At 35.9% G+C, this 11,767-nt stretch overlaps 1 pseudogene; it reads left to right on the top strand.

Annotated features, from left to right (window-relative positions):
- Positions 1-9,605: 9,605 nt before the first annotated feature.
- Positions 9,606-10,215, top strand: LOC149150423 (cationic peroxidase 2 pseudogene; annotated as a pseudogene).
- Positions 10,216-11,767: the final 1,552 nt, after the last annotated feature.

Genomic DNA, 11,767 nt, shown 5'->3' with positions numbered 1-11,767 from the left:
ATAGTTTTTTTCGCACAAGCTTGTTGACTTCCCATTGCAAACTACCATCCCTCTTTTTCTATGATTCAATAGTTTTCGACCCATCTATCTATTAACACTCTGACAACATTATAGTGACCTAACATGCCCCTCCCCTTCAAAAAAGTGTTGTCCTCAATGCTTGAGTAGTTATGGATGATTTTATATAAAATTATCATCCTCCCATGTGGAATCTTTAGCTGGTAAGTTCTTCCACTTGACAAGATACTCCGAAATTGATCGATTTCGTAGCTGTCGAGTTCTTGTTTCTGTGACTGCTTCAGGTTCCAGTATGATTTTTCCTTCCTCTTCAAGTTTTGGCAATATTGTTTGAATTGGGAGCTTGTCACCAATAATCTTGTTTAAGCATGAAACATGGAAAACTAGGTGCACTTAGGAAGTTGCAGGAAGCTCCAATTTGTATGCCATAGTACCAATCTTTTGCAACACCTTGTACGGACCATAATACTTTGGTGATAATTGATTATCCTTCTTAGATTGTTTGAGGGACATTTGTTTATATGGTTGTAGCCATAGAAATACCCAGTCACCTATATCAAAACTTCTTTTGCTACGATGTTGATCTGCCTGTTGTTTCATTCTATTCTGTGCCAAAGTTAGGTTATCCTTTAAGAGTTGGAGAACTTGTTGTTGATGCTCGATGTGATCTTCCACTGCTTGAACCTTAGAATTTTCTCTTAAATATGATGTGATGGATGGCAGGTGATATCCGTAAAGTGCCATAAATGGGGTCATTTTTGCTGCAATATGGAAGGAAGTGTTATACCACCATCCAGCCAAAGGCATCCATTTGACCCATTGTGTTTGTTTCTCAGATACAAAGCAACGAAGATATCCTTCCAAACATTTGTTTACTATCTCAATTTGCCCATCAGATTGAGGATGATAAGATGAGCTATGAGCTAACTGAGTACCAAGACAAGAAAATAATTCTGTCCAAAAATTTCCAGTGAAAATGGGATCTCTGTCGCTTACAATAATCTTCGGATTTCCATGTAGCTTTTGAATTGTTTCCATAAATGAAATAGAAACCATACTTGCTTTAAATGGATGAGATAATGCACAAAAGTGTGCATACTTGGTAAGTTTATCAACTACCACCATGATGACACTCTTTCCTTCAGACTTGGGTAAACCTCTGATAAAATCCATTGAAACCTCCTCCCAATGTTGACTTGGAATGGATAAAGGTTCTAATAGACCTGGAGTCATAATTTTTTCAACTTTATTTTGTTGGAAAACCAAACATTGCACCACAAACTTTTGAATATTAGATTTAAGGCCATCCCAAAGAGATTCATTCTTAACCCTGTGGTAAGTTTTTAAAAATCCCGAGTGCCCTCCTAAGGGAGAGGTGTGCAATTCCATAAGAATGTTTTGTTTGAGTTGGGAATTCTGACATAGGTATAAGTGATCTTTGTACCATAATGAATCATTTTTCCAGCTAAATGTATCAAATTTACTAGGATCTTGTTGTAACTTTTGAATGAGTGCCCACACTTCTTCATCATTATTCCATTCATCCCTTGCTTCGTTTATCCAATCTGGTTGGATAATAGAAATGGCACAAATAAATACATCCACATCCTCATCCTTTCTTGAGAGTGCATCTGCCACAACATTTTGCTTCCCTTTTTTGTATATGAATTCAATTTCATAACCCAAAATCTTTGTGACCCATTTTTTTTTCTCTTCTGGAGATAATCTTTGTTCTAAAAGGTATTTAAGACTATCATGATCCATTTTTACCTTGAAGTGTCTTCCCATTCGGTAGGGTTGCCATTAAGTTCATGTAGTATTGCCAACATTTCCTTCTCATAGATAACTTTGTGTAAATAGTTTCCTTTGATTGGATGACTTTCGAAAGAAATGGTTCTTTCTTCTTGCATTAAAACAACACTAATTCCATTTCCTGAGGCATCACATTCCATAATAAAGGTTTTTGTGAAGTCTGTCATAGCTAAGACCGGTGCTTGGCACATTGCCTCTTTAAGATGTTCAAAGGCCTTCATTGCTTCTGGAGTCCATAAAAATGCATCTTTCTTCAATAATGTTGTTATAGGTGCTGTTATTCTACCATAATTCTTAACAAACTTGCGATAATACCCTGTCAACCTGAGAAATCCTCGTAGATGCTTTATGGATGTGGGGATTTTCCATTCCTTAATGGCTTTAATTTTTCTAGGGTCTACCTTAACACCTTCATGAGATATAATATGGCCCAAATATTCCACTTCTTGTACTCTAAAGAAACATTTGGAGCTTTTTGCATATAATTGTTTCTCCTCCAATAGTTTGAGCACCTTGTCAACATGTTGAACATGATCCTTCCAAGTCTTGCTATAGATTAGTATATCATCAAAAATTACTAACACAAATTTTCTAAGTAAGGGTTTCAAAATGGAATTCATCAAACCTTGAAATGTAGAAGGTGCATTGGTAAGGCCAAAAGGCATGACCAAAAATTCATAATGACCCTCATGAGTTCTAAATGTTGTTTTTGGAATGTCTTCAGTCTTCATTCTGATTTGATGATATCCTGAATGAAGATCCAACTTGGTGAAGTAAATTGATCCATGCAATTCATCCAATAGTTCATCAATGATAGGAATGGGAAATTTATCTTTAATAGTGAGCTTGTTGAGCTCCCTATAATCCGGACACATGCACCATGATCCATCCTTATTGTGCACCGATACCACTAGAGCAGAGAAAGAACTTTGACTTGGTTGAATTATACCAGCCTCTAGCATTTCTGCAACCATATGTTCAATTTCATTCTTTTGGGCATAGGGATGTCTGTAAGACCTGATGTTTGGAGGAACACTTCCTAGAACCAAATGAATAGCATGATCACAATCACGAATAGGTGGGAGACCTTTGGGAGTCTCAAATACCTTGGAATGATTGTCCAAGACTTTTTGGAGATCTAGAGAAATAGATGATTTCGATGCAGGAACCTCTAGTGAACATAATTATGCAATCACTAGTAGAAAATGATGAAATTAGCGACTAGGTGACTAAAACATTTAGTCACCACAATTATTTCAAGTGAATTACTACTAAATTTGAGTAATTTTAAGTGACCAAACTAAAAATGACTAATTTAGTCTAGGGATAAAATATATGACTAGATTAGAAGTGACCAATATAAAAATGACTAACTGAAATGACTAATTTATTACATGACTAAAATATATGAATAGATGATAAGTGAAAAAATTAATAATGATTAACGTAAATGCATACTATAGTCCAAGAATCAAAATATGACCAAATAATAAGTACAAGAAGTATATGAATTAGTCATTTATGTTAGTAGTTTTTAATTGTGTCACTTCAAAAATGGAAAATTGTGATTTTGCGACTAAAATGTTTCATTTCACTACAGGGGTCTCTAAATCCATTTGTAGTGTTAAAATTTAGAGACAAAGGGGTCTCTGAATCCATCTACAGTGTTAAAATTATGAATACCCTTTTGTTTCTAAATTTTAACATTGTAGATGGATTTAGATATTCTCAACATCAGTTTGACCTTCCTTCACCGTCGGGGCAAGGCTCTCCTTCACCAGTTCATCCAAGGAGGGTGAGTTAGGCCAATGGCACTTGAGATGAAGGACAAGCAAAAAAACAAACTAGAGAAAGTCGTAACTTCTGAAACTTCTGAAATCCATAAAAAAAGTCATAACACATCAGATATCTTTCTCTGATCTCTATAAGGATGAAAGGGAAACCAAACTTAGAGCTAAAGAACCCCAAGAAGAGTTTTTCAGCCCCTCACAAATGGCTTGAGGCTTGGGCTTGCCAAAACTAGAGGACTTGAACAATGCGCAATTGGAGCAGGGGTTAGGGCCTCTAAATCGCTAGATGACTACCCTATCAAATTATTAACTTTTCTTTCTAAAGACTTGGTAGGCCCGAAAATCGAGGCATGGTGACCTTTCGATGTAACTTCCAAATGCGAATGGATAAAATCCTTCCGACTAGCCCAAATTTGTTGAAAACCCCCTCCTCCAATGCATCATCCACAAACTCCTCCTCCTTCATGTAGGTCTGATAGTAAGAAACCAACATCTCATCTGAAAAACATATTTAATGAGTAGTTGTGTGTCTTCAAAGGGTTTATCACGAAGACGATCTATGTACTTGAAAAATATACATCATGTGAATAAAAATTCATGGTTATCATTTAATCTTATTTTTCATTTGACAAGGATATCAAAGCCTGTAATTGTCCAGAGCCCATTCACTCTTCGTTAAAACTATGCCTTGCTCAGGTCAGAAACTCCATACCCCTTTCTCTGCTTGCAATCTTTCCATGGGCGTATAGGGTTTCTCCATAATTATTGAATTCCTATCCCATGGTAGATATGTTTTGATGTCCTATTTAACGTTTTGACTCAATTTTTTTTTTATAACTATAACTATAATTATGTTGATAGGCATTTTTTTTTAATCAGTTCACTTTACAATTTCTTTGACCACGAGATTTATGAGAAATAGAATGGAACTATCGGTGTTTTTGCAGAAGATGCGATGCGATGAATGCTTGAAGAAGTTGGAGACACTGTCTTGGGCAAGAAAATTCCTTCACATTCGGGAGGCTGGCATTGGGAGAACATAATAATTGTGATATTTGGCAAGAGAACATGGTTGTGATTTGCAGAGACGGGGAATCAAATCTGGGGTATCCAAGAAACTAGTTCTTTGAGTCTATTGTTGCAGACCTCCACTATCTTATTATTTGTGATGGGGTTTGTGGTTAGCAACATAGGTGCTGATTTTCAAGGCAAATTTATTCCTGATACAAGATATTTTCAATCCCTGTGTTGTGTGGCGTTTGACTAAAGTAAAAATATCAATGTTGTGGCATGATAAGATTCAGTAAAAGTGTCATACATTCATACATTTTAAAGATATCCTTTCTTTGGTAATTTCTTTGGATTAAATTTTCATTTCCTACCATCTTGCCTGCCTCCTGTGTGGCATTTCAGAGATTTGATGAAACCCCTATCCATAACTACAGATACAAGTTTTCATACATTTTAAAGATATCCCTTCTTTGGTAATTTCTTTGGATTAAATCTGTTTTTTCCCACCGTCTTGCATGCCTCATGTGTGGCATTTTGGAGATTTGATGAAACCCTTATCCATAACTACAGATACAAGTTTCCGCTATGAAAGTTCACATGTAACATTACATGTCACCGCTAGGGTTTTATGTCTCAATAATTTTTTTTAAAGAACAACCCTAACCCATCTTAAATCGATATTGATATTCCTTTTTGTTTTACGCAGGTTTCGTCCTGGAGATACCCAAAGGCCTTCTTGTACTTTGGTCGACGTAAGTGATGATGTGGAAACTCAGGGGATTAGATCGATTGGGTAATCACAAGCGCAATAGAATCAAATTTTCCAGTTTTCAACCTATTTAGTTTTGGATGTTACTGTGTGCATCCCACTCCTACTTCGTGGAATTAGGTTTTGGAAACTTCATCCATTTCTTTGGATAAGATAGAGATGTCTGGTGAGCCATCGGTTTCGGCATGCCATCACCGACAATTTACAACCAAGAAAATGTTGGATAATGCAATCTTTGACTATGGAAAATGTTGGTTGAACGCTTTCTGAAATAAGCCATGTCTCACTAACTATCGATGCATGGATTTTATTGGTTTTTGTAATCATTAAGGTAGAGCTTCGACCAATGCGCGCTATTTAACTAGAGTGGGTTTATTAGAGGATATTGTAGTTTGTTTTCTTAACTAATGGAACTTAATGACATATTAGTAATTACTAATGAGTTAATAACAATTAACTAAATGTACTTTAACACATGTTACCTTATTCCATTAAATTACAGTATTGGAGTGTTTAACACTCCAACATGTTGAATTTATGAATTTTCCTTTTTCCCTTTCGTCTGAATAGTCTCATATATAGGCCATTTCAATTTTGGTTTTACCTAAGACTTGAATAAGATGGATTTTTCTCAATGGCTCAGACTGCATTATCGGGGAATCTGGGATGATGAATGAATTTTGAGATTCTTTTTACACCATAGTCTTGTTTGCTGGAGGTTTGGGTATATTAGTTTAGGGCTAGGTGATTGTAATCTAGCACTTCTACTGATTTTGAATGTATACTTTTGTTGCTAAATCTCGTGAGCACTAATTCATTCCTTCATATTTCCACACAACCTTTGATCTCATGCTTTGATGGAGTTAGTGATAATTTATTGAATGCTTTAAATTTGCCTGAACAGATGCTGAGGCTCTTAGAAATATGAAAGAGAGTGAGAGATTGTTTTCACAACACAAATCACACCACAATTATTTTATTGATCTCATAGACATTACATATATAGGACATAACACACTTACTTTGACACATCTAGATTATGACTCCAACTCATAGCATAGGAATCAACAACTTCTAGATTGACTCCTCGTAACTCATAATGATAATTATACATGACATGGAAGCATTACTTCCAACACCCTCCCTTAATGCTTACATGAAAAACACATATTACAACAACAAGAATAATATGTCTGATTGGTTTTCATCAACACTCACATCCACTCTAGAATCTTGCAAACACTGCTCTTTCACCACCACATCTTCGATCTGTCACTTGACCTCCATTTAAAATGTAACTACTTCATACCATCGTTGATGTGCTTTGTAGAATTGACGCTTCTCAACCTCCCAGAGCGCAACGGGTCAGTCTCGATAGTGAACCATCCTATAGAACTGCCACCATCTTTGAATCCACGACCCTCCGCAGTCTTCATCAGTTATCTAGGATAACATTCTGAGTATAGAATGTCTTCAGCAGACAATTCTACAACTTGACCTTATAAAATAACTTATAATGATGCCCCCGGAGCATGACGGGTCACACCATCTTGACCTTATTAAGAAATACCTATGACTAATGTTCACAACTCACATTAGTCTGTTGAATAATTAGCTTTATCTTTGTGGTTCTGCATTTGATTTTTACCAACAATTCCTTTTTACAATTAAAATTTCTACTACCAACTCTTTTTTTTTAATAACTACTTTCACAAATAAAATATTTCTCAAACCAATTATTAAAATAACTTAAAAAATAAGGCTCAAAATAAATAATATTTTCACTAATCAAACATTATAATCAAATGTGGCAAAATTATAACTCATGTCGCACTGAGAATTTTAAATATTTCTCAAACCAATTTTAATTATTAAAATAACTTATTGGTTTTAATTATTAAAATAGCTTTAAAAATAAGGCTCAAAATAAATAATATTTTCACCAATCAAACATTATAATGAAATGTGGCCAGATTATAACTCATGTCTCACTGATTATTTTAAATATTTCTCAAACCAATTTTAATTATTAAAATAACTTATTGGTTTTAATTATTAAAATAACTTAGAAAATAAGGCTCAAAATAAATAATATTTTCACCAATCAAACATTATATTGAAATTTGGCCAAATTATAACTCATGCCGCGCTGAGCATTTTAAATATTTCTCAAACCAATTATTAAAATAACTTAAAAAATAAGGCTCAAAATAAATAATATTTTCACCAATCAAAAATTATAATGAAATGTGGCCAAATTATAGTTCATGCCGCGGTGAGAATTTTACCCCTAATTTCAACCATTCTGCAATTTTGTCGTTGTCCGATTCAAAATCTGCACCAATGACCTTCAGAGCTCCCTCTCATCAATCAAACTAAAAATGATATTATATCTATATCGCATTGAATCTGGAAAATGCAATTTTGTCGTTGTCAGATTCAAAATCTACACCAGCAACCTTTGGAGCTCCTTCACATCAATCAAGCTAAAAATTATATTAGAGCTATATCGCATCGAATATGGAAAATGCAATTTTGTCGTTGTCCGATTCAAAATCTGCACCAGCAACCTTCTGAGCTCCTTCGCATCAATCAAGCTAAAAATGATATTAGATCTATATCACATTGAATCTGGAAAATGCAATTTTGTCATTGTCAGATTCAAAATCTGCACCAGCGACCTTCGGAGCTCCTTCGCATCAATCAAGCTAAAAATGATATTAGATCTATATCGCATCGAATCTAGAAAATGCAATTTTGTCATTGTCAGATTCAAAATCTGCACCAGCGACCTTCGGAGCTCCTTCGCATCAATCAAGCTAAAAATGATATTAGGTCTATATCGCATTGAATCTAGAAAATGCAATTTTGTCGTTGTCAGATTCAAAATATGCACCAGCGACCTTCGGAGCTCCTTCGCATCAATCAAGCTAAAAATTATATTAGATCTATATCACATTGAATCTGGAAAATGCAATTTTGTCATTGTCAGATTCAAAATCTGCACCAGCGACCTTCGGAGCTCCTTCGCATCAATCAAGCTAAAAATGATATTAGATCTATATCGCATTGAATCTAGAAAATGCAATTTTGTCATTGTCAGATTCAAAATCTGCACCAGCGACCTTCGGAGCTCCTTCGCATCAATCAAGCTAAAAATGATATTAGGTCTATATCGCATTGAATCTAGAAAATGCAAGTTTGTCGTTGTCAGATTCAAAATCTGCACCAGCGACCTTCGGAGCTCCTTCGCATCAATCAAGCTAAAAATGATATTAGATCTATATCACATCGAATCTAGAAAATTCAACAATCCCTCTTTGTTCTTCACACACACAATGTTCCTATATGCAGGCTCGGTACAGCTGCCAACGGTTTTTTCCAGTCAACTCTATTAGCTTTAGATAAATGATCAATTGGTCTTGGATCGACTCTGATACTTCCTTTTTTTGCCGAACCTCTTGTGCTTGGATAAATCAAACAACATGACAGGATTGGGTGCTAGATCGTTGTCTCCTTTGGTGCAGTAGTCAATGCATAATTCATTGGATGACCCGCCATTGCCAATCATCAAACAAATATCTGAGATCAGAGTCTGGCATCGAATGACCAGAGCCTCTTCCTTCATTCGACCGAGGGCGTGAGCACATTCCATACAAAGTTGGTGAGGTTTGGGAAACATATCCTTTGTAGCCATTGCTATAAGCTTTGCTTTACGAGCATATCTCTAAAAATGCACGATCAAGCCCCGGTATAGTGCCTTCATTTAAAGTATCAACTCCAAAAATGCGCGCAAATAAGGCTTCAAGAAATAAGTTGAATTGAGGCTGGCAAGATGCTTTCTTCCTCTTTAATTCGACTCTTTCCACACGGAAGTAATTCATCCTCCTGCTGCTCGTTCTGTAATTGGAAGGGGATGGAGTTAGTGATAGTTTATTGACTACTTTAAATTTGCTCGAACAGATGCCGAGGCAAGACAAGAACCTACAAAGAGACAACGAGACAACGACAGTGGAATTTTGGGAAGAATTTATTATCAGAGGCTAGTAACACCACGCCATTGACAACTGATGCCCTGAAGGATATTATTCCAAAAAAGGCTATTGAAATACCCCTTGGATCTTCATCTCTGGACTCTCCAGTTTCGCCTCTAGTGACTAAAGCAATTCATTCTTTGTCGAAGGCCATAAGGACAAGGAAGTGCAATGGGAGCAAGTAGGTTTGGGACTACAGATCTTGGGGTCGTGATTAGTATTGGCTTGGTCTTGGGTTCGAGTCTCAGTGAAGGTAGATTACAAACGAGATTTTACTCTTCGACTTGTCCCACAGCAGAGTCTGTGGTGCGCTTGACTGTGCAGCAGAGCGTCCAAGCTGATCCAACCCTTGCAGCAACGCTTCTGCATTTACACTATCATGATTTTTTCGTCCAGGTATCCCCATTTTGTTGTTAATTATATATAATGTTTTGTGGAAGAGAACATTTTTCTGTTAATTATATATACTATTTTTTGGAAGAGAACATTTTAGGTGATTTCCCTAAAAAATCGAACTTCCCCGGAATCGATCACGCGATCTGTTGTGACAATTTATGCCTTGAATGGTACTACTGGGATTAATTATATGTATGTGTTTGGTTTTTTTATTTGGACATTTCAGGATTGTGATGCATCAATCCTTATTCTTGGGCCCAATGTTGAACAGACAAAGCCGGGCCATTCCGGATTGCGGGGCTTTGATGTCATAGAAAATTCCAAGAAACAACTCGAAAGAATCTGTCCCAGAGTCGTTTCCTGTGCTGACATCGTGATATTTTAATCTACTATAATCAAAAGTACATAGGAAGCTTCTATCATTATGTTTCTTCTCAAGAGAGAGGTAAGACTTGTTCACATTATGCCAACAAACCTTCATCAATTTCCAACATGTATGATTGAAGAAGGCCTCTTGAAACCTGTTATGTGTTATGTCGATGCATCACCTTTGAAACAAACAACCATGGACTTATTCTCTTTTGGACCTTGATGTAGCCATTCCCACATACTTTCTTTATCAACATTGGGAATTAAGGAGACAAGAAAACCCAAATTGGTGATATATTGCTTGAATTGACATTTTCTCCCCAACTTAATAAATCTTCCTACTCCTAAGATTGATAGCAACTTTAGATAGATGGATTCTGTAGATCTCTTACCCTTGTTGTTGTTTTCTACCCAAGCCTAACTCCTCCCCATATAACCACCTTATGTCCCATTTTTTACTGCTGGAGTATCATTGTAACATTTGTTTATAATAAATATTTTCAACTTTGAAGGTTTTTGGCTAGGTCCAAAGATTACTTGAAATCTTGGCTCAGACTAATCCAAGGATCCATACCCACTCCAACAAGTACCACCCCCAATCAAAGTATAAGCAATTGTTTTTAGGGGGACTAATTCCCAATCTTTCCTTATCCAAGGAAAAAAAATCATATTTTTCTATTTCAAGCATAAATGAAGAAATACATTTGGATTGTGCTTTGAAGCACTTCAAAAAAGGATGTTTTGTGTGGAATCATAAACCTGGTCCACATATTTCAAGTGAAAATGTCTTCCTAGTCCTTTATAAATTATACCATACTGTCCTACATGATCAAGTTTTCATGCTACTGAGCATCTACATAGAGCTAACACATTCATAACTAAGCCTCCACTAGCTACTTGCCTCATCAGGGCATACAAAAAGTGACAAAAAAGTTTGTTTGGCAGAATCAAATATCCATTGAGATAAATGTACCTGTGTTCCCCTCTAATGCTTGTTTTGAAAGCTCATCAGATTGGAGATTCAAATCCCTGTAAACATGAGAGTAGAAATTTTGTTGAAACTTCTTTCCAGGTCCTTAATTCTAGCATATACAGGTGAACACAACAAATTATGAAGTTCATTTTACCTAGTTAACCAATATATAATAATTTTAGAATCTCAATAGGTTTGCAACTGGGTGACCCCTCTCACAATAAAAGTCCTTATCAATAACAAGAGTGATTTCATCTCTACCCATTAATGGCTTCTCCCACTGAAGCCTTAAACCTAACCTTATGTTTTACCAAATTAAATAAGATACCTCACGCCATACAGACTCATGGGCTTCCTTGACATGCTCCATAAAGAACCCCCAGTTTATGGATTTTTAATATTTATTTTAGAAACTATTCTAGAAGGTTTGTACGGTCTAGCTGACCACAACCCTTCATAGGTCTACTTTGTTTGTTGTAAACAAAGTTAGAGATGAATAGGTGATTGAGTATATACAACAAGTATTTTTAGATCTCTTTCTTGCCACAAATAGTTTCAGAGAGTGCCCATTTCCATTCAAGAATCCCTTTCTAAT

This window comes from Pinus tabuliformis, chromosome 9 (assembly GCF_031772625.1).
Source record: "Pinus tabuliformis cultivar Carrire ecotype Pingquan chromosome 9, CPIR1, whole genome shotgun sequence".
NCBI lineage: Eukaryota > Viridiplantae > Streptophyta > Pinopsida > Pinales > Pinaceae > Pinus > Pinus tabuliformis.
The sequence above is the reverse complement of the archived record's forward strand: the minus strand, read 5'-3'. Positions and strand labels throughout refer to the sequence as shown.